The sequence below is a fragment of the Nannospalax galili genome, unplaced genomic scaffold, assembly GCF_000622305.1.
Source record: "Nannospalax galili isolate Female #2095 unplaced genomic scaffold, S.galili_v1.0 scaffold915, whole genome shotgun sequence".
NCBI classification, from domain to species: Eukaryota; Metazoa; Chordata; class Mammalia; order Rodentia; family Spalacidae; genus Nannospalax; species Nannospalax galili.
Genome location: NW_008336255.1, coordinates 1090859 through 1118752, shown reverse-complemented (window position 1 = coordinate 1118752; position 27894 = coordinate 1090859).

Genomic DNA, 27894 nt, shown 5'->3' with positions numbered 1-27894 from the left:
GGAAAATAAATGAAAAGCTAGTAAGTAGAGTGATTTTTTTTTTTTTTTACTCAGAATGAGGCCAACTTCTACTCTTGCCTTACTACAGACATATTTGCCATATTTGCTTAACTGCTGTATAACAAATATAATATTTTAGAGTTTAAATTTGGACTTGGGGCTAGGGATGTAGCTCAGTTGGTAGAATGCTTGCCTAGCATGCACAGAGTCTTGAGTTTGATCCCTAGCACCCCATAAACACCATGAGGTGACACATACCTGTAACCCCAGTGCTTGGAAGGTAGAGGCAGAATGGTCTTAGAAATTCAAGGTCATGCTGGGCATGGTAGTGCATGCCTTGAATCCTGACACTCTGGAGGCAGAGGTAGGGGGAATCTCTGTGAGATTGAGGCCAGCCTGGTCTACATAGTGAGTTCTAGGCCTCTAGGCCAGCTTATGCTACATAGTAAGACCCTGTCTCAAAAGAAAAAAAAAAAGAAAAAAAGAAAATGTAAAGTCATTCTTGGCTACATAGTGAGTTCAAGGCCAGCCTGGGCTCCATTGACTCAAAAGAAAAAAAATAGGACCTATGTTCTATCAAGGATAGACTAAGAAAGCAATAAAATAGAAGATAGCTTTAAAAAATATGAACTGTCTGCTTTCTCTCTCCTCTCTCTCTCTCTCTCTCTCTCTCTCTCTCTTTCTCTCTCTCTCTATTTAGAAACATGGTCCCATGTAGCCCAGGTTGGCTTCAAGTTCAATATATACTAAGGATGACCTTGAGCACCTTACCCTCCTGCCTCCACCTCCCCAGGACTGGGATTACAGGTGTGTACCACCAGATCTATCCATGTATCTCTCTTGATAGTGTGCACTACAAAGACACTTTTGTAGTCTGTTCATCTAACTTTGTAGACAGACAGACAGACAGACTCTCAACTTACTTGCACTGTGTCCTTAGGAAGTTTTCTGACTCTCAGATTTCCCACCTGAAAAATGACAGTACCTATATTCATCAGGTGATAGGATTGCAAATAAAAATTCTGTGAAGTGGGCCAGTGAGATGGCTCAGTGGGGAAAGGTGCCTGCTGCCAAGCCTGACAACCTGAGTTCAATTCCTGGGACCCACTTAGTGGAAGGAGAGAGAACCAACTCCCAAATGTTGTCTTCTGACCTACACACACACACACACACACACACACACACACACACAGAGAGAGAAATAAATGAAATTTAAAAACTTCTATGAAATACTTGACCCGGCACAAGAGATTGTTTATAAAGAGTAGTTGTTATTGTTAATATAATTATCTTACTTAAATTTTTACAAAGAAGTTTCTATAGTGCCATACAGAGACAGTGTTTAGATCCTCTGACTTTTGTATTGTCTTCTAGTTTTAAGATCTGAACTGGCTAATCCTGCCTCTTCAAAAATGTTATTTTAGCCTAATGTATTTCAAAGTTTGTTCTTTTAGTGAACTGCATGATTCAAAAAAGCTGACAACTCTTTGATCTAATTTGCTAGCAGATTATGCAAGAAATAAATATTGTATTGAAATCCAAAGCTAGTCAGTTCTTGCCTCTCTGCCTCCTCTTCTCTCTTCCTTCCCTCTGGCCCCTCCTGCATCTCTGCTCTTCCTGCTTAGAGTGGGGAGGGAGCCTTGGTGGGAAATATGAAAGTGGGCATGACCTGGAATATAGTTTGTTTCTGACTCAGACCCAGATGGTGGGATCTTCCAGACCTCTGTGTACTTGTTGGTCTTGGCCTTGGGTCCTTCACCTGTTTTTGCAGTGACTTCTCTCCAGCGAACCTGGACCTTCAGTATCCTTTCTTTCTCTATGGTGTCTGGCACTATCTGGGATTTCCAGTACACTCTGTGGGCCAGATGGCCCAAGAGGGCAAACTGGGGTCAAGCTGAACAACACTCAGGGCAGAGGGAAGCAGGCTGAGTTTCCTCCAGCCGGAGGCAGAGAGACAGATGGGGGAGGGCTTGAGGCTCCCGTGGGACCTGGCTGGCTTGGCAGTTTTCCTTTTGTCCTCTCTCCAAAAGATGCTCCTGGGAGCCAACCAGCAAGTTTTCTGTGTTCATTCTGTACCCTGTGAGTGAGCACAGAGGCTTGGCAAGGGAAGAACAGACCCATAATAATGATACACTTCTCTGACATTAAAGTGCAAAAACATTTTCCCAGAGAGCTTACAATTAATCACCACCACTTGCTGCTATAGATACCTTTCCCCTCTGCAGTGCCAGCTTTTAGGACCACTGCTAAAGCAGCCCTGTGCTCCCAGGGAAAGAGCAAGTACTCTGCAGAGAGGATCAGCTTTTGTCCTGGTTGAGGATGTGCTTTCTGCTAACAGAGGGGACTAGGATGCTGGTAACTGATCATGAGAACAAGCCACAATCAACACGTGCAGTGAGATTATAAATGCGTCCAGAGCTCTTAGTGACATTGATAAACCACCAGAGACTCCCACTGTGCCACTGAGTGTTCTGGAAGTTATCCCTCTGGTCTTTGAAGTCACATCAAGGGAGAGGAAAGGAGCCTCCGCATGTACTCTTCATTTTGCTGATGGAAATTAATAAGTAAGCAAGCTCAGAGCAACATTATTCAAAGTAGAATAGAATTACTTTACAACTATTATTACTATTTAATATTTTTATTGATTCTTTAAGAATTTCATACAATGTAGTTTGATCATATTCAGACCCCCTCCCCCATCTCCACCCAACCCTACTACCCTCCCCCCATGTGTATACGTGTATTGCCTGCATGTAGGTAAGTGCACCTGTGTTATGCAATGCCTGGGGAGGTCAGAAGAGGCTGTCGGATCCCCTGGGACTGGAGTTATGGGCAGTTGTTAGCTGCCATGTGGGTGCTGAGATTCGAACCCAGGTCTTCTGCAAGAACAACCAGTGTTCTTAACTGCTGAGCCATCTCTCCAGCCCCAACTTCAAGTCTTCTATGACTATTTCTCTCTCTCTCTCTTCCCTCTCTCATTTTGAGACAGGGTCTCCCTGTGGCCCCAACTAGACTGAAAATCACTATGTAGACCAGGCTGTTCTCGATCTCACAAAGATCTGCCTACCTCTACCTCCCAAGTGCTGAGATTAAAGGCATATGCCACCATGCCTGACTGGACTGGGGTGTCTTGCCAACTTCCCCCATCCATGCTGGGCCCCTGTCTGGCTTGGGTTTGCACAGGTCTGTGCATACTGTCACAAGTGCTGTGGATTCATATGTACAACTATCTGTGGTGTTCAGATAATGTTTCCTTGTATTTATTTACCACCTTTGGTTCTGCCCCTTTCTTCCCCCTCTTTTGCAATAATCCTAAACCTTGGGAAGAGGGTGTGATATAGGGGTGCTCAAGCGTAAAATGATTAGTATTAATTTTGTTTTGTAGCACTAAGGATTGAATTAGGGCCTTGTGCATGCTAGTCAAATGCTCTATCACTGAGCTATATCCAGTTTCTGTTTATTTTATTATTTATTGTTTTTCAAAATGAATTCATCTTCATGGTAATAAGTTCAAATTTTCCTAGACGGTAAATGATAACTACTGAAATCCACCCTCTTGCTTCTGATTTCTTTATTTAATTAAAAAAATTAATTAATTAATTAAAAATTTTATGCATGTGAGTATATTCTAAGTCTGTAAGTGAACCTGCATGTATAATGCCCATGGAAGCCTGAAGAGGCTTTGGATCTCCTGGAACTGGAGTTATAGGTAGTTGTTAGCGGCCATGTGGGTGCTGGAAATTGAACCTGGATTCTCTGCAAGAGAGCAGCCATTGCTCTTAATCGATGAGCCATCTCTCCAGCCCCTTGCTTCTGATTTCTTTGTCCCTCTCTCTAGATGCAACCACTCTCCTGTATCCTTTAAGAAATTTTTCTTGGCACTGAAAGATGTCTCAGCGGTTAGGAGCACCTGCAGAGGACCAAAGTTTGGTTCCCAGCCCCCACATGGTGACTAATAACTGTCTGTAACTCTAGTTCCGGGGGATCCGTCACTCTCTTCTGACTTTCTTTTTTACATACGTGCATGCAAAACACTCATACACATAAAATAAAGATAAATTTAGCACTTGGGAGGCAGAGGCAGGCAGATCTCTGTGAGTTCAAGGCCAGCCTGGTCCACATAGTGAGTTCCAGGCCAGCTGGTAGCTTGTATCTGTACCCTAGAGCTTGAGAGTGGAAGCAGGAGGATCAGGAGTTCAAGGTTATCCTTGGGTACAAGGCAAATTTGAGGCCAACCTGGCTACATGAGCCTGAATCAAAAACAAAACAAAGGCCAGCAAGATGAGTCAATAGGTAAAAGTGCTTGTCTTGAAGGCTAGATGGCCTGAGTTCAGTCCTGTGAACCCACACAGAGATGAAAGGAGAGAACGGACTCCACAAAGCTGTTCTCAGATCTTCATTTACGTGCTGTGGTTCATGCATAACTGCACTCACACACACATCATGCAGAAACACAATAATAATTAACAACACCAACAAAGAAATTGTGCGCATACACCTTGTGTGCATGTGTGCTGTATGCTTTCCCACTTCTCTTTGTTACAGCTGGATCTCTTCATTTTCCATTCCCATTTTATGGGACACCTTTCTGCAGCAGGACCTGGAGATCTGCGGCATGGTTCTCAGTTTTGCATGGCTTCCTGTTTTTGCATGTGCAGTCATACATCTACCTGGGCTGGGGATTCTGGTCATTTAAGGGGTTTTGCTTGCTGGTTTTGCTTGGTTTGCTGCTACAGATAATATCACAAATCACATTTTTGGTGCTTATCTTTTTGCAGACTTGTGCAATTGTATCTGCAAGATAAATTCCTAGAAGAGAAATAAGTAGATCAAAGGACATGTACAATTTACTTTATGAAAGTTATTATTAAAATTTTCTCTCAATAAACAATGAACAGATACTGAATACTTTCTCTGTGCCAAACACTGTGCAGGTATAAAGGTTGAAAACTCATGGTCCTTCATCTTAAGATGCTCAGAAAAGAGACACAGTCCATGAATTATTATAATACAATTCAATAGGCATTATAATTTGGGCTATATTGCATTTACCACCATTCTGTATTAGCTACTAATTTTATTAGCTCAATGTTTTTCTGTTTTGTTTCGTTGGTTTTATTTATTATTATTATCATTATTGTTTGTATGAGTATACTGCCTGAATGTGTGTAGGTACACTCATGTTGTGCAATGCCAGCAGGAGAAGATGGGGTCAGATTCCCTGGAACTGGGGTTATGGATGTCTGGTTGTTAGCTGCCGTGTGGGTGCTGGGAATAGAATCCAGGTCCTCTGCAAGAGCAGCCAGTACTCTTAACTGCTGAGCCATCTCTCTATCTAACTCTCTTGGTTTTTTGTTTGTTTGTTTGTTTGTTTTTTATTTATTTATTTTTTTGGAGACAAGTTCTCACTATGTAGCCCTAGCTGGCCTGGAACTCGCTATGTAGACCAGGCTGACCTTGAACTCACCGAGATCTGCCTGCCTCTGCCACCCAAGTTCTGGGATTAAAGTCATGAGCCTACATACCTGACCTCAATGATTTTTCAAAAAAATATTTTATTTATTATTTTTATTTTATGTGTATGCGTGTATTGCCTGCATGTAGGTAAGTGCACCCATGTCATGCAATGCCCACGGAGGACAGAAGAGCCAGTTGGATCCCTGGAACTGGAGTTATGGACAGTTGTTAGCTGATGTGGGTTCTCTGGGATTTGAACCCTGGTCCGAACCCAGGTCTTCTGCAAGAACAACCAGTGTTCTTAACTACTGAGCAACCTTTCCAGTTCCTGATTTTTTTTTAAATGAGTTTTAGAATTTTTTTTTTCCCCAGCTGGGCATGGTGGTACATACCTATAATCCTAACATTTGGGAAGAAGAGATATAGAGGTTAAGAGTTCAAGATCAGCCAGGCTACAGGGAGACCCTGTCTCAACCTGCCCCCTGACAAAATCAAATACTAAATGCTCTACTCCACAATTTCCTTGTTCAGCTGTTATGTCTGAATCCAATATGCCCCTCACAGGCTCATGTTTTGAATGCTTGGTTCCCAGATGATGGAACTATTTTGGGATATTCTAGAAACTTTTGAGATGTAGGGCCTGGCTAGCAGCAGTAGGCCATTAGGGTGGGTGTTTGAAGGTTCTGTTGGAAGAGAACGAAGGCCATTGTCTTATGGCATGGCAAAGAACTTGTCTCTATTTTGTCCAGACTCCGAGACTTGGGAATACTCACTTTAACGGTAATAGACTAATGAATTGGGCTAGTGTACGCGTGTCACTGGCTACTTTTGGCCAAATGTACGGTGAGAACTGGGAGTGCAAAATGGAGAGGAAAGCTTTGAAGAACTTGCAGTTTGCCCAGAAAAGAAGCATATGTAATGTTGGGGCCAAGGAAAGTGAGTCAGTTGAAGAGACCAGGTCCATTAACTTTGCTTAGGGACAATTGGAAATATGTTTTGAAAGTATCTCAGGAGCTGGTCAGTTCTACTCATCACAGGCTAAAAGGTGCAAAGGTCTTAATGCTTTTGAAAGACTATGCTTTAAGAAAAGAGCTCTGCTTCCACAGGTATGCCATCCAGGCTCTCAGGGGTACTGTAGTTATGGTGAAATGGGGACATAGCTACCGTTTGAGCTGGCGTTACACCTTGGCATCATCCATGTGATAGTGGTTTTGCAGACAGGCAAATCAAGAGTTTTAGGGTCTTGGGGCTTCCACTGAGATTTCAAAATAAGGTCTGGGAAGCCCAGCAGTATGTAGCAAGGTCAGGATCACTGCAAACCTAAGAGGGCAATGTGTGAATCTATGAAGGGGAGCTAAAGATACAATGGAGATCTCAGGATGCTAGAGGTGTCAGGCACATGGAATATCTGCCAGTGAAAGCTCCAGGCAATTAGCTGAGCCAGCTCAAAAGAGAGGCCATTGGAGGCTTTGAACAGCTGGGTCACATGGGCAGGGCTTCCCAAGTCCTTTGGAGTCGAGATCGAGCCTCCATTGCACCAAATGCTAGACATAGATTTAGTGTTTATCCTGCTGCTTTTAGTCTTCCATTGATCGTATACCACCTTTCTATGCCCCATTCCTCTCCTTTGGAATGGGTTTGCTTATTCTGAGCCTTTGTGTATTGAAGTTTGTAACTAGCTTTTGAGTTTTATAAGGGCTCATGGGTAAGAGCTGCCTTGAACTTCAGAAGAGACTTTGGGCTTGGACTTCTGAGAAATCCTGGTTCTGTTGACACCTTGGAGAATCTTGGAAATGAACTAAATTGATTTTGCATTATAAGACAGCCATAAGCCTTTGGGGGCCAAGAGTGCAGTGTTCTGGTTGGACTATGAAGTGTCCACCACAGGGTAACGTATTGGAAGTTTGATTGCCAGATGTCTTAGTCACTTTTCCTGTTACTGTGATAAAATGCCCTGACAAAAATAACTAAAAGGAAAGTCATTTTTGGAGGGTCCAGTCCCTCATGACAAGGAAGGAATGACAGCGGGGGCATGAGGCAGCTGGTCACATTGAATCCATAGTCAATTGAATCAGGAAAGGAGGGAGAGGTGAAAGCTCATGTTTAGTTTACTCTCTCTTTTTACATAGTCCTGGATCTCAGTCTAGGAAATGGTGACACCATAAGGGACAGGTCTTCCCACCTCACTTAACCTAATCAAGATTATCTTGAGACATGCTCAAAGGCTCCTCTCCCAAGTGGTTCTAGATCTTACAAAGTTGACAGTTGAGGCTAGCCATTACATCATGTAATGGACTTTTGGGATGTGATTGGATAGTGAAGGCTCTACATTCATAAATGGGTTAATATATTGATGGATTGAAAACTTTAGTGGACTGTTGGGAAGTGATGGAACTGTGGAAGAAAGTGTCTGGTTAAAGACACTAGATCACCAAGGGGTGTGGGCAACTTGCCTCAGTCACAGCCTGCTCTTTCTGCTTTCTGCCACCATGATGTGACCAGCCTCCTCCTCATGCTGCCACTGCCACATTATTCAGTTTCAATTCAGGCTCAAAGTAATGAATCCAGCTCACCACAGACTTGACCTTCTGAACCAAAATGAGCCAAAATAAACAGTTCTCTTGAAAAGAAAAAAGTGATCTGAGACAATGTGATAAAAAAATAGGAAAAATGTATTGGGGAGTGTTAGGAAGAAAGTTGATACATTTTATTACTGTTCTTGGACCTTTTGTCTAGCTTTTCTGGATTTATTAGTTTTTTTTTTTTTTCGGTCTTTTTGAGACAGGGTCTCCCTGTAGCCCCAGCTGGCCTGGAACTCACTATGTAGACCAGGCTGGCCTTGAACTCACAGAGATCCGCCTGCCTCTGCCTCCTGAATGCTGGGATTAAAGGCGTGTGCCACCACGCCTGGCAATTTATTAGCTTTTAAAAATTGCTATTTGGGGGCTGGAGAGATGGTTCAATGGTTAAGAACACTGGTTGTTCTTGCAGGAGACCTGGGTTTGAATCCCAGTACTCACATGGCAGCTAACAACTGTCTGTAACTCCAGTTCCAGGGGATCCGACAGCCTTTTCTGTCTTCTGCATGCATTGCACAACGTGGATGCACTTACCTATATGCAGGCAATACACGCATATACATAAAATAAAAACAATAAATTAAAAAAATTAAAAAATAGAAATTGCATTTGTTGTGATCTATAACCTCATTTTAAACATTCATTTTCTTGCCTATTTTTAGCTTTAGTTTTATGTATTTTTCTCTGAAAATGGATTTGCTAAATTGTTCAAACTTCAGATTCCATAGAACCCAGATCTGCTCCTCTTATATCATATGGTCTTTATTGCATAAGTAAGAAATAACTCTGATAGGGCTGGAGAGATGACTTAGTGGTTAAGAGCACTGGCTACTCTTCCAGAGGACCTGAGTTTGGTTCTTGGCAGCCACACAGTGTCTCACGGTTGTCTGTAACTCCAGTTCAAGAGGATTCAATACCCTCTTCTGGCCTCTGAAGGCATTAGGCATACACATGGTACACATGTGTACATGCAGGCACTTGAGAGATAGTTCTGAGACAGTAATATTATTGGTTGAGAAAGGATCTTCGTATGTCTGAAAAAGGAAGGTACTGTTCTTGGACCTTTTGTCTAGCTTTTCTGGATTTATTAGCTTTTAAAAATTGCTGTTTGGATGCCAGGCATGGTGGCACATGCCTTTAATCCCAGCACTTGGGAGGCAGAGGCAGGCAGATCTCTGAGTTTGAGGCCAGCCTGGTCTCCATAGCAAATCCAGGCCAGCTAGGACTACAGGGATACCCTGACTCAAAAAGACCAAAAAAAAAAAAAAAAAAAATGCTATTTGGGGCCAGAGAAATGGCTCAGTGGGTAAGAGTATTTGCCGCCAAGCCTGTAGCCCACGTCGATATTTGGATATGTGGGTTCTATTCACTGTGATTTCTTTACTTTGCGCCAGCCGTGTAGGTCTGTGATTCATCCTGCATACCAATGAGGCACTGCTGAGAACGAATTCTCAATATTTTAATAGGCAAAATCTTTGGAGCAAAGGTTCATTTGCACAAGTGCACAATAAATATTTGCTGATTTGGGGAAAGACGATGTGTAAATACATGGTTCCTGTTGGGATTAAAGGCGTGTGCCACCACGCCCGGCTTGGTTTGCCTTTTAACAACCACATGACTGCTGTTGAAAACCCGTTTCACCTCCCACTCCCACTGATGCTCATCAACTATGCTGGCCATGAGTTTCTTATTCAGATCTTTCTTGGGGGGGGTGCCTCGACTTTGGACTCTGACTTTAGAGTTCTCTCTCTTTTTTTCTAAAATTTATTTATTTATTATTATTATTTAAAAATTTTTATTTATTTTTATTTTATGTGTATGTGTGTATTGCCTGCCTGGAACTGGAGATACAGACAGTTGTTAGCTGCCATGTGGGCGCTGGGATTCAAAGCTGGGTCTTCTGCAAGAACAACCAGTGTTCTTTACTGCTGAGCCATCTCTCCAGCCCTTTATTTTTAAATGTAAATGCTGCATTTTAAGTGCGTTTGTCTGTGTGTCTATGTGGATGGGTATGCACATGCCATGGTGTGCACACGGAGAAGACAGTTTGTCAGAGCTGGTTCTCTCCTTCCACCACATGGGTTCCATGGGTCAAACTCAGGTTGTCAGGCTTGGCAGCAAGTGCCTTTACCTGCAGAGCCATCTCACCAACTCCTTATTGATTGATTGATTGTATTAGTTACTTTTCCGATGCTGTGATAAAACAACATTGAGCAAGGCAACTTACAGTGCGAAGAGTTTATTTGGAGCCAGGCTGACAGCTTGTGAGCTCCAGGGATCCTCCTGGCTCCACACCCCATAGAGCTAGGGTTTATAGACATGTTACAGACACCACCATGCCCAGCTTTTCACATGGGTTCTGAGGACTTGAACTCAGGTCCTTATGCTTGTGTGGAAATGCCTTTTATCCACTGAGCTATCTCAGTAACTCACACTTACATGTGCTAAGTGCTATTCTGAAGCATGAGTTTAATGCTGAGGAGGCTGGATCTGCAGGTGTTTGCCAGTGTTAGCCACACGCCTAGCTACCAGCACATGCAGCCTCACGTGCTTCATCCTGCCTGGATCCCCTCCCACATGTCTTTCAGGCATATTTAGTCACATCTGAGTCACTGATTGAGCAGAGTCTAGAAGGATGCTCCATGTAGCCATGTATGGATGGCTCCACAGTATGGGGAGTTCTATAAATGAAAAGAACAAGTTAGTAGGAGAGAAAATAGTATTAGATAATGACTCTAGATTTAGCAGCGAGGGTGACTCTCTCTAAGGAACTGACATTTGAAATCACCTCAAACTTAATGGAAAGTTACAGAATGATACAAAACTCAGTGTGTTCTTCATCCAGACTCAATGGCCCTCCCTCCTCCCTCCCTCCTCCTTCCCTCCTCCCTCCCTCCCTCCCTCCTCCCTTCCTTCCTTGCTTTCTTCTTTCTCTGCTCTTTTGGTTTTATGAGATAAAGTATCCTGCCGTCCAGACTGGTCTGGAACTCACTATGTAGCTATGACTGGCTTATAACTCCTGATCCTCCTGCCTCTGCCTCCCAAGTACCGGTCAAAGCCCCCCCCCTTCCTCCCCTTCTGTGCTGGGGATTGAATGCAGGGTCTTGCACGTGCTAGACAATTGCTTTACCACTAAGTTACACCCCTAGACCCCAGACTCAATGATTTGCTTTCCTCTCTGCTTCCCTACCTTCCTTCAAGCATACACAAATGATGCTTATTTAATATTAATTTTTTTCTTTGTTTTTTTGAGACACGGTCTCCCTATAGCTCCAACTGGAACTCACTATATAGATCAGGCTGAACTCAGTCTCATAGACATCCACTTGCCTCTGTTTCCTGAGTGCTGGGATTAAAGGTGTGCACTACCACACCTGGCTAAAAAATTTATTTTATTAATTTATATGTGTAATTAATGATACAGTCATGCTGTGGTGTATGTTTGGAGGTTAGAAGACAATTTGCAGAAGTTGGTTCTTACCTTCTACCTTTATGAAGGTTCTGGGGATTGACTTAAGTCATCTGGCTTGGTGGTAAATGCTGTTACCATTTAGCCATGTTAAGGGCTGTTATTATTAAGATTTTGTTTTGAAACAAGGCCTCATGTAACCCAATCTGGCCTTGAATTCATTATGTAGCTGAGGCTAGCCTAGAACTCCTTATCTTCCTACTTCTGCATCCCAAGTGCTGGGACTACAGGAATGTATCGCTACACCTGCCTGCTGTATGTTACTTTAAAAATAAATAAAAACTAGTTATGAAAAATAGAAGTCACTAGCACACCTTAGACTCATCACAGCAGAATGAGGTCAAGAGGAGAGACTGAAGGAGAGAAAAGTGATGAATAGTCTAAAGATGTGGGAGGAGATGAGATTGAAGACTCAGCTGTGGGAAATGGGTGGTCGGGGAGAAGGGACCCTGTATTCCTTGCAAGAGGAGGGGACACAGGCATGAATAATGGCAGGTGGGGAAATGGGTTTGCAGTGGGAAAGGAAGACTTTGGTCTGGTAGCTTCTGTGTTATATGTAGGATAAAGCAAGGTGACTAGAAGAGAGAGAAAGGAGAGGTGGAGAAGCTAGGATAAAGTATCTGGGGTGAAGAGGACACAGAACACCTTAGAGTAGGTGCGGTGCTGCCCGTCTGAGATTCCGGCACTTGGGAGGCACAGGGAGGACTGCCACAAGTTCAAGGGCATCTTGGTCTACAAAGCGAGTTCCAGGCTAGAGCACCATAGCAAGACCTCACCTCATAACCAACCAATTCACCAAACAAACATAAGCAAATACTTGCTTTATTTTTCTTTTACTTATTATTTTTATCTTTTAAAAATATTTATTTATTTTTAGTTTGTATGTGTATGAGTGTATTGCCTATATGTATGCAAGTGCACTTATGTCATGCAATGCCTGCAGAGGTCAGAAGAGGGCCATCGGATCCCCTAGAACTGGAATCAAGGACAGTTTTTAGTTGCCATGTAGGTGCTAAGAATTAAACCTGGGTCCTCTGCAAGAGCAGCCAGTGTTCTTAACCACTGAGCTGTCTCTCTAGCCCCAATAAAAAAAGAAAAATATGACACTGGAGAGATGGCTCAAAGGTTACTGGCTGTTCTTGCAGAGGACATTGGTTCAGGCCCCAGTACCCACATGATAGCTAACAACTATCTGTAACTCCAGTTCCAGGGGATCTGACACCCTCTTCTGACCCCCCACAGTCACAGGTGCACTTACATACATTCAGGCAAAACACTCATATCCATAAAACAAAAAATAAGTCAATAAATTAAAAAGTAGTATTTAAAAATATTTTATTTATTTATTCTGTATGTGGGTATATGTGCATGGGTAAGTCATGACACACATGTGGAGATCAGAGGGTGACTTGTGGGAGTCAGTTCTCTCCTTTGAACTTTACGTGGGTTCCCAGGATCAAACTTAGGTTGACAGGCTTGGCAGCAAGCGCCTTTACCCACAGAACCATCCCTCTAGCCACGTTTATCTTTAAGGAGCTTAGAACATCCCTCAAAGGTGCTCTTGTTTCTTTTTACTCAGCAATGAGCAAAGAATTAGAACTGGTTAAAATGGCAAAATCCAGCCTTTAACTACTTTGCTCAGTCCAAGGAAAGTCAGGCAGAGATGTCAAAAATCCTGGGCATTGATTGTTTCCTATTCTATTTACCAGTTCACGTTTCCATGGAGCAAACACAGAGAACTCCAGTCAAACAGATGCTGAGCCCACATTCCATTTCTAAGGATACACGTGGACTATGTTCATTAAGATTGGCAAAGCTCTCAGAGAGCCTGGCGTTCTTTTGGTGGGGGCGTGAAAGACAAGATAATTTTAGTTCCAATTTGGAAAGCATCTCATCCCACCTTGGGAGAGACTGAATCCAGTGTAAGTTTGGTGCTTTCTTGGTGGAGATTTTCTAAAACGTGCTGTCAGCCCGTGGCCCTCTGTCTTCTTTCTCTCTACTGTCTCTTTGAAGCCATTGTTAGCATGCTGTAGTGGTGCACATCTCTAATCCCAGAACTTGGAAGATAGAAGCAGGCACTTTAGTAGTTCAAATCCTGAGCTATTGAGCAAGTTCAAGGCCAGCCCAAAAAACAAAGTCACCTCCTTCCCCAAAGCTTTTTCCCAAAACTTTATTGCAGTGATCTGTCCCAAGAAGTGTGACACTTATTTCCCACTGAAGTGTGAATATCTGCACCCTTTCTAAGGTATAGTGGAGCTGGGTTCCAACCAGTGGTGTGCTATGAATTGTTTAACAACCAACTCTTATTTAGAGAAGGAGGAGGAGGAGGAAGTGGAATTATTATCAGCAGCAACAGCCACACTGATTTGTATGGTGCAGATATTCCCATCATGTTCAGTTGCAAACTATCAAGTGACCTGAACATTAATTGGTAAGGGATGCGCATGGCTGGCTCTAGGGAGCCAGTGCACCCTGCCACCAACACACCAAAGGTGTATCAGAGATAGATGACAGGCTTCTTGGGATTCTCTCAGCCTGACTCATCTCTTGAGCCTGCTTTCTCCACGTCAGCTGCTACCACAGACTCCAAGTGGGCTGTGTGCCATGACCAGCCGAGGTTGAAAAGATGCCCTGATGGTTCATCCCAAGTGTCTTCTTAATTGGCCTGAGAAATGTCTAGATTAGTAAAGCACATTTCTGTAGGCGTCTGTGAGGGAGCCTCCAGGAATGATTGGCATGTGATGTGACAACCGAATGTGGGTAGCACCTTCCAACAGACTGTCGGCCCAAATGGAGTAAAAGCAAAAGAGTAAAAGCCCAAAGCACAGGCTGCTCTCTGCGGTCCTTGTGTCCTGGCCACCGTGGTGAGCGGTTTTGCTCTTTCAGACTCTGTCCACCATCATGCTCTGCCTTACCACAAAACCCACGGCAATGGAGCAGCTGCCACAGGCTGAAATCTCTGTAACAGTGAGCCAAAATAAATCCTTCCTCCTAGTAAAAAGGTTGTCCTCAGCATTTTGTTACAGCAAAGAAAATGGACTAGCAAGTAAGTCTACCTTGAGTAGCCTATTTAAGCTGGATATTCAGGGGGTTCGAGAGATGGCTCAGCAGTTAAGGGCATTGACTACTCTTGCAGAGGACCCAGATTCAATTCCCAGCACCTACATGGTGGCTAACAACTGTCTATAACTCCAGTTCAAGGGGATCTGACACCCTCTTCTGACCTCCTTCAGCATTGCATGACACGGGGTACATTTACCTACATGCAGACCATACACTTATACACATAAAATAATAACATTAAGTAAAGGCCAGGTGTGGTGGTCCACGCCTTTAATCCCAACACTTGGGAGGCTGAGGCAGGTGGATTTCTGAGTTCAAGGCCAGCCTGATCACCATAGCGAGTTCCAGGCCAGCTGGGGCTACAGGGAAACCCTGTCTCAAAAAAAAACAAACAAAAAAACCAACCCCCCAAAATATTAAGTAAAATATTAAAATTGATATTCAGCATCTACTCTGCTGCCATCAACAAAATACTTAAAACTTATTTACTATTTAGTTGCTCATTTTTTTGTTCTCTGTTTCACAAACAGAAGGATAATTCTGAAGGAGAGTGCCCCTCAGACCCCCTCCCTATCCTCTGAGAAAAAGCTGCCCTCCACCTGACTCTGGAAATACCCTCCATTGTTCAAACCCTTTCCTGGTATCTGTTATGGGAATAATCTGGGGCAGAAGAGAAAGAATGTTCTGCCCCAGGTAAGACAGCCAATGGCTGTATAGGTAAAGTCTCTGGAAATCAGCCCTAGGTTGTTCCAATCCTTTCCTGGTTAGTCTGTGTGTAGTTTCTATGGACATCCCCTGCTTTGTGGTTTTTGTGTTTTTTCTGCTTAAAAGTCCTGTGTTTTCACTGCTCAGGGTCTCAGTAGAGCTCCCGAGACTGTCTGTGTCCCCAACCTGTTGGCTCCAATAAAGTGCTCCTTTTTACTGAGACTCAGTGTCCGAGTGGTCAATTTAGGGAATTTTACAGACCCCAAACAATTCTGGAGTATTTTTTTTCCCAGTATTTTGTTTCATGATGTACCCCAAATCCATTGAACAGCCTTCAAGCACAATCAGAATTCAATAAATACTAATGTATTTATTTTTATTTTATATGTATGAGTGTATTGCCTGTTTGTGTGTAAATGCACCTGTGTCATGCAGTGCCTGTGGAGAACAGAAGAGGGTGACAGATCCCCTGGAACTGGAATTACAGGCAGTTGTTAGCCACCATGTGGGTTCTGGGATTCAAATCTGGGTTTTCTGCAAGAGCAGCCAGTGTTCTTTACCACTGAGCCATCTCTCCAGCCTCTCAATACATTTTTTTTGGGGGGGGGTCTTTTTGAGACAAGGTCTCCCTGTAGTCCCAGCTGTCCTGGAACTCACTATGTAGACCAGACCAGGCTGGCCTTGAACTCACAGAAATCCACCTGCCTCTGCCTCCTGAGTTCTGGGATTAAAGGCATGTGCCACCACGCCTGGTTCAATAAATATTTTTGAATGAATGGAATCAGTATGTGAAGGAACGTGGATGGTATTTTTACATCCCGAGCACCCAGAATGGTGCTGATATCTCAGACTTTTAAAATCATTTTTGAGTGACTAGCTTCTAAGAGGTTGAGCAGGAAGGCACCAACAACCCTGGAAGTATTCTCACCAAACAAGCACATGACTATTAGGGAATACCAGAGCCTTCTCAGCATTTGAAAGCTTGGCTAATGGTTTTGATTCACAGTGTGATTAAAGTGTAATCTGAGGGGGCTGGAGAGATGGCTTAGCGGTTAAGAACACTTGACTGTTCTTGCAGAAGACCTGCATTCGAATCTCAGCACCAACATGGCAGCTAACAACTGTCTGTAACTCCAGTCCCAAGGGATCTGACAATTTCTTCTGTCCTGTCCTCCATGGGCATTGCATGACACGGGTGCACTTAACTACATGCAGGCAATACACGCATACACATAAAATAAAAATAACTAAAACTGAAGAAAAAAAGCATAATCTGAACCCCTGCTTCAGGAATGGAAGAGGGAATTCATTAAGGTCTCATCAATTTGAATTGGGAGATTCAAATTGGGATTGCCAAATCTGCTACTCAGGATGTCTGAGGACACACCTGGCTCAAAGGCAGGAGGGCTGTGTGGCCTGTACACAAGGCGTGAGACGATGAGAGATACCCGTGGAATGGATGAGTGAAATTTTAGGCTTTAAAAAAATCCAAATTACATTCATTCATTTTTGTGTGTGTGTGTGTGTGTGTGTGTGTGTGTGTGTGTGAATGTAGGCACATATGTGCCATGGTGCGTGTGTGGAGATTTAAAGGACAATTTTTGGTAGTCACTTCTCTCTTTCCACCTGCAGGATCCTGGAATAAAACTCGGGTCATCAGGTTTTCATGGCAAGCACCTTTACTGTTTGAGCCATCTTTCCAGCCCCTGAGAATGCATCTCTTGAAGGCTTAGCGTGTAGTCATGCCTCCTTCATTCCCCTGGTTAAGGAGGTCATGAAAAGCCAGGTATGGTGGTACAGGCCTGTAATCTCGGCACTCAGGAGATTGAGGCATAAGGATTTTGAGTTTGAGCTCAGACTAGGCTACATAGCAAGGCTCTGAAAAAACAAACAAAAAGCAGGCTGGGCATGGTGACTCACACCTTTAATTTCAGCTCTTGGGAGGCAGAAGCAGACAGAGCTCTATGAGTTCCAGGTCAGTCAGGGCTATAGAGTGAGACCCTGTCTTCAACCAACCAACCAACCAACCAACCAACCAACCAACCAACAAAAAGCAACAAATAAAAGAGCTCATGGGGGCCGGGCATGGTGGCACATGCTTTTAATCCCAGCACTCAGGAGGCAGGGGCAAGCAAATCTCTGTGAGTTCGAGGTCGGCCTGATCTACGTAGTGAGTTCCAGGACAGCTGTGGCTATAGGGAGACCCTGTCTCAAACACACACACACACACACACACACAAAGAGCTCATGGGACAAGTCTGCATTCAGGAAGGGTGGAAATAGAGAGCACTAGACAAGGCACTAGTGAGGGCTGGAGAAGTGACTCCGTGATTAAGAGTGCTCCTGTAGAGGCTCTGAGTTCAGTTCCCAGCACTCACAGCTGTGAGCTGCCTATAACTCCAGTTCTAAGGGGATCCAATGCCTCTGGTCTCCATGGGCACCCACACACATGTATGTATATCCATACACAGACACACGTGCAATTAAAAATAATAATTTTAAAAATCTTTAAAAAGAGGTGAAATCCAAGAATCTGCTGTGGTGCCTGACCAGCTCAATTATTTATTTATTTATTTATTTATTTATTTATTATTTATTTATTTATTATTTATTTTTATTTTATGTGTATGAGTGCATTGCATGTGTGTATGTAAGTGAACCCGTGTCATGCAATGAATGCCCGAAGAAGTCAGATGAGGGTATTGGATCCCCTGGAGTTGGAGTTATGGATGGTTATTAGCTGCCATATGGGTTCTGGGAATTGAACCTGGGTCCTCTGCAAGAGCAGTTAGTGCTCTTAACCACTGAGTCATCTCTCCAGCCTCTTGGAAGGAGAAACTTTTGAGTAAATGATTTAAACATTTTTTTCTATTGTGTAAAGTTTGAGGTATGGAGTTTGAACTGAACTTATAGTCATAATGTATCTGCTCTGTATTCATGGGCAAGTGTCAGAGTCCATTTTGTGTTACTGTAATGATGTACTTTGGGCTGGGTGTTTTATGAAGACAAAGGAGATTGTATGCCTCACAATTCTGATGCTGAGAGGCTTGAACAGCTTGAGAGCTTGAGGCAGGAAAGAAAACAAACTAAGCACTGGAAAAAGGAAGGAGTTAGAATTGATACTGTTAATTGAATGAAGATTGGCCGAAGATGGCTTCCATCATCTATATATTAGCCTAAAGTTTTCTCCATACATAATGAACCGCAGCCAAACTTGATGTGTACACAGACTAACCTATTCTGGGAACAAGTGAGTCTCAGCCTATTACAAGTGGCCAACTATTCAAACCCTGTTTAAATATAACAGACAAGAGCTGGCTATGTGTTTCTGTACCCTTTTCTGTTTTCAATGTCACTTTCTTTTCTCTTGCAATAAATGTGACCTGCCTATTTGGTAGGGGGAAGCAATCTGAACCATTTTGGGTCTAGACTAAAGTTAGGTCTAGAATAGTTTTAAAAAGTCAATTAAGAGCCAGGAGTGGTGGCGCACGCCTTTAATCCCAGCACTCAGGAGGCAGAGGCAGGCAGATCTCTGTGAGTTCCAGGCCAGCTGGGGCTACAGGGAGACCCTATCTCAAAAAGGCCAAAAAAAAAAAAAGACAATTAAAAAAAAAAGAAGCCCAAAACTCACCAGGTATGGTGGTGCATGCCTTTAATTCCAGCACTGGAGAGGCAGGAGCAGGTAGGTCTCTGTGATCCTGGTCTGCATGGTGAACTTCAGGCCAGTGATAGAACACTGGTCTAGCGAGTGTAGGGCCCTGAGTTGTGTCCCCAGAACTGGGAAAGAAACAAGACTTGTTGCAATATTGTCTTTTAACAGTATAAATGGTAACAGCAGTTTACAAAGCACAGGTTCATATATATTAATTTAAAGTGTGTGTACGTGTGTGTGAGTGTGTGAGTGTGTGCGTGTGTGTGTGTGTGTGTGTGTGTGTGTGTGTGTGTGTGTGTGTACCATGGTGCATGTGTGGAGGTCAGAAGACAACCCACAGTTCTCTTCTTCTACCATGTGAGTCCTGAGGATTGAACTGAAGTTGTCATATTTAGAGGCAAGCACCTTTACCTGCTGAACCATTTTTGGTCCAAATTTTATTTAATTTTGAAATAAGGTCTTTCTATGTAGCCTAGACTTGCCTCAAATTCCAAATCTACTTATATCATCCTCATTTCTGTAATTATAGGCATGTGACACTTGAGTTTGTCAATTAGTTGAATTAATTTTTTAAAATAGGGTCTCATGTAACCCAGGCTGGCCTTGCATTCCTGATTCTCCTGCTTCCACTTTCCAAGTGCTCTGGGATTACAGAAATGCACCACCCTACCCAGCTCTATTATTCTCACTTTTTAGATAAGGACACCCAAAATATTTCAGTGGTTTTGCTGATCACATAGTTAGTGAATGGCAAGAGCAGGACTTCAGCTCAGCCCTCCGGGTTTCCTAGCAGTGCTCCAAATGCACCCCACAGATGATGTTGGGGAGGGGTTGGAACGGGTCACCCACCCTGCTGTGAGTCACTAACAGTGTCACAGGCCACTTAGGATGAAGTGCAGCTGTTCATTTATTGCTCTTATATGCATTTAACCATCATTTGGTGGCCTTTATGGTCAGAAAGAGGAAGAAAAATAAACAGGCAGTTATGAACTATGTGGTAGCTCTATCTGCCCTGTGCATGGTTTGAAGAGGCTGAAATGGGGCACATAGTTAATGTTGTTTGAGGAGCAGTCGGGCAGACCTCAGGGAGGCCTTGTCATGCAAGCAGAGAGCTGAAGGAGACTGGCCAGGTGAGGAGTTTCAGGGGAACGCACTGGACGGAAGCTCAGAACAGCGGTTTCTGGAAATGAAAGCAGTGCTAGGCCGATAGTTGATGGGGAGGAGAGCCAAGTTTATAGCCTAAATGGCTTCGCAATCCAATTAGAGCCTTGGACTTCAGCCTGAGGGCAATGCAAGGCCCTCAGGGAAATCACATGATTAGATCTGCTTCTCCAACAATCTCTCTTGCTTCAGTGTGAAGACTAGATTGGTCAGGGCAGGATCAGCGCAGAGAGACCCTGTAGCGAGCAGGATTTTCCCTAATCCTGGGAAAGGATGTCTTGTAAGGAGCTTGGGCTGTTGTGACAGGAGCCATGGACTGGGTATCTCACCAACAACAGAAATTTAGTTTGCACAGTTCTAGAGGCTGGGAAGTCCAAAATCAAGGGGCCTACTTCCCTGTATACCTATATCTTAAGACAGCATCTTGCTGTATAGTCACATGACAGAAAGCAGGCTATAGACTATTCTCTCTCTCTCTCTCTCTCTCTCTCTCTCTCTCTCTCTCTCTCTCTCTCTCTCTCTCTCTCTCTCTCTCTCTCTCCATCATTCTTTCTCTCCCTTTCTTTATTTTTTCCAGACAGGGTCTTACTTTGCATCCTGGGCTATCCTGGTACTTGTTATGATAGCCCAGGCTGGCTTCAAGGAGACCCTCTTGTCTCAGCCTCCTGAGTGCTGGGATAACAGGTGTGCAGCTCACCCCGGCTTGGGGTATCTTTTCCAGGAGCAATAATTCTGCTCATAATCACTCTGCCCAAATCCTTCAGTTGTCTTTCAGAATTTCTTCCTGTTTCACCACACTGTGTGTTCCTTCAATATGAACTTTAGAGTGGTCACAAACATTTGCTCCGTAATGCAATGTACTGGAGGATCCAGGATGGAAAAGAAGTGACATGATTTATGGGAGATTAATAAGGATGATTGCTTGCATGTGGGGGTGAGAAGATGGAAACCCAGAAGTTCCATTTGCTGAGGGAGGAAGCCATGGGGAGAGTAGGCTTGTCAGAATGACACAAAGAGGCCCAGGGGGACAAGCTAAGCGGTTGTAATGATGCCACGTAATGTTTTCTGAGCACTTCCTGTGGCCCATGTGCAGTTCATGTGTTGTCTCATTTCTTCCTTGTAGTAAGTCATGGTAACAGAACCTGTACTGTCTGTCAGGCGCTGTGCCAGGAGCTTCCCAGGAACGGACACGTGCTCCCTATAGCTCTATGTACTGGTCTCTCTCCTTATCCACTTTTTGTAATCATTTTAAAAAATATTTTATTTATTATTTTTATTTTATGTATATGAGTGTATTGCTTACATGTATGTAAGTGCACCCTTGTCATGCAATGTCTGTGAAGGTCAAAAAGGCATTGGATTCCCTGGGACTGGAGTTATACGCAGTTGTGAACCACCATGTGGGTGTTGGGAATCAAACCCAGGTCCTCTGCAAGAGCAACTGGTGCTCTTAACCTCTGAGCATCTCTCCAGCTCCAATTATAATAATTTTATAAACATTTAAATTTTTTTAACATGCATGAATGTCTTGCTTGCACATAAGTGCACCCATATCATGCAATACCCACAAAAGCCAGAGGAGGGTGATGGATCCCTTGGAACTGGAGTTACAGATGGTTGTTAGCCACCATATAGGTACTGGGAACTGAACTGGGTCCTCTGCAAGAACAGTCTGTGCACTTAACCACTGAGTCAGCTCTCCCTCCCACTTCTCCCTTGTTTTATGGTTGAGGTAACTGAAGCCCACAGAGCTTGTCCCTCAGCAGTGTCTCATAGCTAGTAAGTGGCACAGTCAGTACTGGAACCAAAGATTACCCCGGGCTAACTTAAAACTGACTGTGGTAGCCTAGGCTGGTCCAAATTTCCAGCAATTCTCTTGTGGCTGCCTCCTCGATACTGGGAGGCATGAATTACCATGCCTGGCTAGATCCACTGAGAACCAGATTATTTTCATTATGTTGCCTTCGGGCTGAATGTCCAGAGCCTGTGGGATTTCCAAGGCAGTAGATCTACTGGGTTAGGGGGGGTTGTAAGACGGAAGCTCAAGAATTATATGTGGGCTGGGAATGTAGGCTTGTGATTGTTGAGTTCCCTGTGCTATTTTAAGCCACAGAGTGAATGAGCTGTGGAGAGGAAGAAGAGAGGGTGCTAGCCCAGGCTCTGAGGAACCCTAACATGCATGGCCAGTGGAGAAGGAGCCTGAGAGACCTAGGGAGGGGAGATTTTAGGGTCATGGGTAAGAGTTACAAAGGCCTTAGAGATGAAGAGAGGAGGAGGCTTCAGCTCCATAGGGGTGACATCGGCAGGAGTCATTTAGTGGAGTGCTGAGTGGGTTCCAGAAATGAAAGGGCGTAGGGAATGGGGAGGGTGCAGGCAGGCCTCTCTGTCACTCTTCAAACATTTTAAGTACGGAGAGAACACATGTTAACCCGAGGAGTGTGTGGGTAGAACATGGGCTTTTTCTTTAAGATGGAGAAGTTTAGCATCTGGAAAGGCTGGTGGGGAGGAATCAGTGCCTGAGGCTGAACCCACAGGGACTGGGGTTGCCGAGAGCCTCTGAGGCGGTGGCCAGGACGAGGAGCTAGGACGACAGGACCCAGAATTCAGGCTCCTTTTCAATTTTTTCTTAAAAAAAATTCTTTCATGAGCTGAGTGTGGTGGGCACTAGGGAGACAAAGGCAGACGGATCTGTGTGAGATTGAGATGAGCCTGGTCTGCATAGTGAGTTCCAGGCTAGCTGGGGCTACAGGGAGACCCTGCCTCAAAAAAATTTTTTTAAACATTTATTTATTTATTGATTGATTGATTGATTGATTTTATTAGTTAGTTAGTTAGTTAGTTAGTTAGTTAGTTTGTGTGTTGTCCTGATGCATGACATATGGAGGTCAGGGGACAATTTACAGAAGTCGCTTCCTCTCTTTCCACCATGTGGATCTTGGGGATTGAACTCAGGTCTTCAGGCTTGTCAGCGACTTCCTTTACCTGCTGAGGCATCTCACTGGCCCTCTTTTTGTTCTGTTCTGTTCTGTTTTGCTTTGTTTGAGGCAGGGTCTCACTATATAGACCAGGATGGCCTTGAACTCAGAGATTACCCTGTGTCTGCCTCCTCAGAGGTGTGCACCATTATGTCCAGCCCTGTTTTGATTTTTTTAAAAAAATTATCTTTATTTTATTGCACCCATGTCATGAAATGCCTGTAGAGGCCAGAAGAGGGTGTTGGATCCCCCGGAACTGGAGTTATGGAGAGCTGTTAGCCACAGTGTAGGTGCTAGGAACCGAACCCAGATCCTTTGCAAGAGCAGCCGGAGCTCTCAACCACTAAGTCATCTCTCCAGCCCTCTGTTTCAATTTTTGAGACTGTGTCTCATGGAGCCTCAAACAGACTTTATGATGATCTCTTTCTTCCTTCCCTCCCTCCCTCTCTCCCTCCTTCCCTTCCTCCCTTCCTTCCTTCCATGGTGGTGCTATGTGGTGTTGGGGGTGGGGTCATATACATGCTATGGCATATATGTAGAAGTCAGAGGTCAACTTGAAGGAGTTGCTTCTCTCCTTCAACTGTATGGATTTCAGGGATTGAGCTCAGGTTGTCAGGCTTGGTGGTAGGTGTCTTTACCCATTGAGCCATCTCACTGGCCTGACCCTGACCTTCATCCTCTTGCCTCTGCATGCTCAGTGCTAGGATTACAGATGCACATTACCACACCAGGTTTATGCAGGGTTGGGGATCAAATGCAGGACTTGGTGTATGCTAGTCTAGCACTCTACCAACTCATTTTTATCTCTAACACACATTCTTTGAGTGTCTGTTCTGTGGTGGGTCTTATGATAATTATTACTTAATTGCTCAGTTAGGATAACAGAAATTATTTATTTATTTGTTTGAGACTGAGTCTCACTGTGTAGCTCTGGCTGGCCTGGAACTGGCTATGTAGACCCTGTTGGCCTTTAAATCACAGAGATCTACCTTCCTCTACCTCCTGAGTGCTGGGATTAAAGTCACATACCATTATGCCTGGCTCATGATTTATTATACACATACCATACTCACCCACTCTAGGGAAGAGAACTAGTCCTGAGTGTTTCAGGTCCAGGACAAAGGACCAGTAGGTCTGTCTTGGTGTGAGCAAGGTGGGACTCAGAAGTGACTGACCATGGTGGAGATTCTAGAGCTACTGAATGACAGCCTTGGGGTAGTAACATGCAGGCCAGCATCCTGGGCCTCTAGCATCCTGGGCCTCCAGCATCCCATAGTTTGCTCCAGAGCCCTCCATGGTGTACTGTAAACAGATTACCTACATCTTTGCCTGCTTTTTTTCTTTGCTTCCTCCTCTGTGTGCCTCTTAGGGTATGGAGGGGTCTAAGAAGATGGCACTAAAGGGGGCAGGGTAGGGCCTGGATAAGATACCTCTTCACGGACTGAAGGGGAACAGCAAGGAACAAGGCTGTGTGTGAAGGTCTTGGGCGGCATAGGAGGGCTCAGGACACTGTACATGCCCCATGAAGTGCAAACCCGAAAATGGACATGGTCACGGCATTGAAGGATGCTCACAGAGCTTGAGTGATACTTGACATGACCACTGGTGACTTGGAACAAGGGAGGCTGTGCTGTGTTTGTTGCTAGACACTGGGCTGAGGCAGCACCTGCTCATTCAAAGATACAATCATCTCTACAGTGCTCACTGTCCAACAGAGCCCAGGTGAACAGTCGATTGGGACCAAAGCTCTCCTCCTCCAGGAGGCAATAAAAACATAGCAAAGAAGCAGGTTTTGGGCAACAGAGTAGCTGAGCCGATGGACCATAGGAGGTCTAGATTGTCAGGAGGAGAAAGTGAACATGGAGTCCAGATACCAGAGAGGAATTAAGAACCTTGTAGGCCAAACTCAGTGACTCAAAGAACAGTTATAATGGAGTGCCATCAACAGCAAAGATAGAGCATTTGGGGGCTGGAGAGATGGCTCAGCAGTTAAGAGCACTGGCTGGTCTTACAGAGGACCCAATTTCCTGGGTTCGGTTCCCAGCACCCACATGGCGGCTAACAACCCTCTGTAATTCCAGTTCCAGGGAATCCGACACCCTCTTCTGTCGTCTGAAGGCACTGCACAACATGGGTGCACTTATGTGCAGGCATAACACTCATCATATACATAAAAAATAGTAATTTATATAAAAGAGACCATTTTCATCACTTAGAATATGCCTCAACATTTTTGGAAGGATGGAACCTATCCTTGAATACGTAAGGAAAAGCAGAAGTATCCAGGAGATAAAAAAGTGTGTGGGTTCAGCTTGTTTCTTACGTCACTTGCTCTGGGGGACAGAGTCTTGAAGACTCTGAAGATTCCCTGTGGAGGGCTGGGGAGACACTCAGTGGTGAACAGTGCTAGCTGCTCTTCCAAAGGACCTGAGTTTGGTTTTTGGCATCTATTTCAGGTGACTCTCAACTGCCTGTAACTCCAACTCTAGGCAGTCTGGTCCAATATTCATTCTTGGCCTCCTTGGGCACCTTTGTATATACACAGACAGACAGACGGAAATATACTGATCCCTTTAATCTTTGGTTATACTTTCCTTTTGGGTGTTTAAGACCATGCAGTTGGCCCAAATAAACCAATTTATTTTTACTCTTAAGGTCGTTTGAGGATCTGTTCCTCAGAACTGGTAAAACTTTTTTATAGTTTTAAGTGACTAAGGATTGGGAGTAGTTGGTTTTGCTGAGACGTATTACCACTCTGAGAAGAACCGAGGAACGAGGACAGATAGTAGAATGTTTGAGCTCTACTCAAGAGGTTGAACACATGTGGGTTTATGCCACTGGCTGATGAACTAGAAGGATAAGACAGCGGCCCTGAGGATGTAAAGAAATTGAGGTGTAGCCAGGTATGATGGCTCAGGCCTGTAATTCCAGCACTTGGGAGACTGAAGCAGGAGGTTGGCTAAGGGTTGGAGACCCGCCTAGTCTATATAGTGAATTGTAGGCCAACCTGGGCAACAGAGGGAGACCCTGTCTCGGGAGGGGGGGGCGGCAGGGGAAATAAATTCTTTTCTTAAAAAGTTATGTTTAGGGGCTGGAGAGAGGGCTCAGCGGTTAAGAGCACTGACTGCTCTTGAAGAGGTCCGTGGTTCGATTCCCAGCACTCACATGGTTGCTATGAACCATCCTTAACTCCAGTTCCAGGGGAATCCAAAGCCTTCTTCTGACCTCCGTGGCATTGTACGACACGGGTGCACTCACATACATGCAGGCAATATACTCGTATACATAAAATAAAAATAATAAATAAAATATTTTTAAAAAGTACGTTTATTTGGGGGAGGGGCTTGCACATGGCACAGAGCTCCTGTAGAAACCTGTTCTCTCCTTCTATAATGTGGGTCCCAGGCATCTAACTCAGGTTGCCAGGCGTGGCAGCAAGTTCCTTTACACACTGAGTCATCCCACCATCCCAAAGAAAGAAAGAAATGGAAGAGGGAGTGAGGGAGTAAAGGAGAAAAAGAAACTGAGGTGTTGGCTGGGTGTGATGCCTAATCTTGGTTGTTAACTTGACACCCCTGGGAAGAGGGAGGCCCAACTGAGGGGTTGCCTCCATCAGATTGCCCCATGGGCGTATCTGTGGGGTACATTTTATTTGAAAATTGAAAAAAATTTATGTGTGTGAGTGTATTGCCTGCATGTATATGAGTGCACCCGTGTCATGCAATGCCGCAGAGGTCAGAAGAAGACATCAAATTACCTTGAACTGGAGTTATGGACAGTTGTTAGCCACCATGTGGGTACTGGGAACCAAACCCAGGTCTTCTGCAAGAGCAGCCAGTGCTCTTAACAACTGAGCCATCTCCCCAGCCCCACATGGGGCATAGTCTTGATTGCTAAGTGATGCAAGAGAGCTCAGCCCACTTGTGGGTCATGTCATCCCTGGGCAGATGGGCCTGGGTTGTATAAGAAAGTCAGCCGAGGGCTGGAGAGATGGTTCAGCGGTTAAGAGCACTGACTGCTCTTGCAGAGGACCTGCGTTTGATTCCCAGCACCCATATAGCAGCTTTAAACCATTTGTAACTCCAGTTCCAGGGGAATCAGATGCCCTCTTCTGACCGCCACAGACATTGCATGGCACAGGTGTGCTTACATACAATTCACTCATACACATAAAAATAATTTTAATGAACAGATATAGTGCAAGAGATAAAATCAGACTTCTGGGGTTCATTTGAGAGGTTGCAGTCACTTGAGCTTAGTGGCAGTGATGGGACTGGTCTGGTATCTGGGCCCTGGCTGCCCCTCTAGGAGTCCAGGCCAGATGGCAGCACAACCAGGCCGCAACTGTGAAGGCTTTCCCAAGTTGCGCTCCCATGTTCCTGGCTGACCAGGCCTGGCCTGTGGGTGGAGACTGCACTGTGCACCAGTGGACAGCCCAGCTTTCACCACCAGGGTGAGCAACCCCAAGGAGGACAAGGGCCAATCATCAAGCACAGGTGAGAAAGGACTTGGCAATTAAGAAAGCAAACTGGTGAAGCAAGATGGCCGCGGGACTGCAGGCGCCAGAGTAATGACGGCAGTGGCAGCAGCCTCGGCAAAACGTGACTCCAGTAAAAAGATGTCTCAACACTGGTCCCAGGCCATGGAGGAAGATGTGAAATCTTCCATAAAAGCAAGTGGATCCTTGCCCATGAAGACGAGAACACTCATCCATCCATCTCCTTGAGCAAAAGGAAAAAGTGGTTTTCTCCAATATTCATGTTCCTCTAGTGGTAATTCAAGCCAGCAAGAAACTATTGCCTCTGTTTTTTGCACAGAAGCTAAACGCTCTTC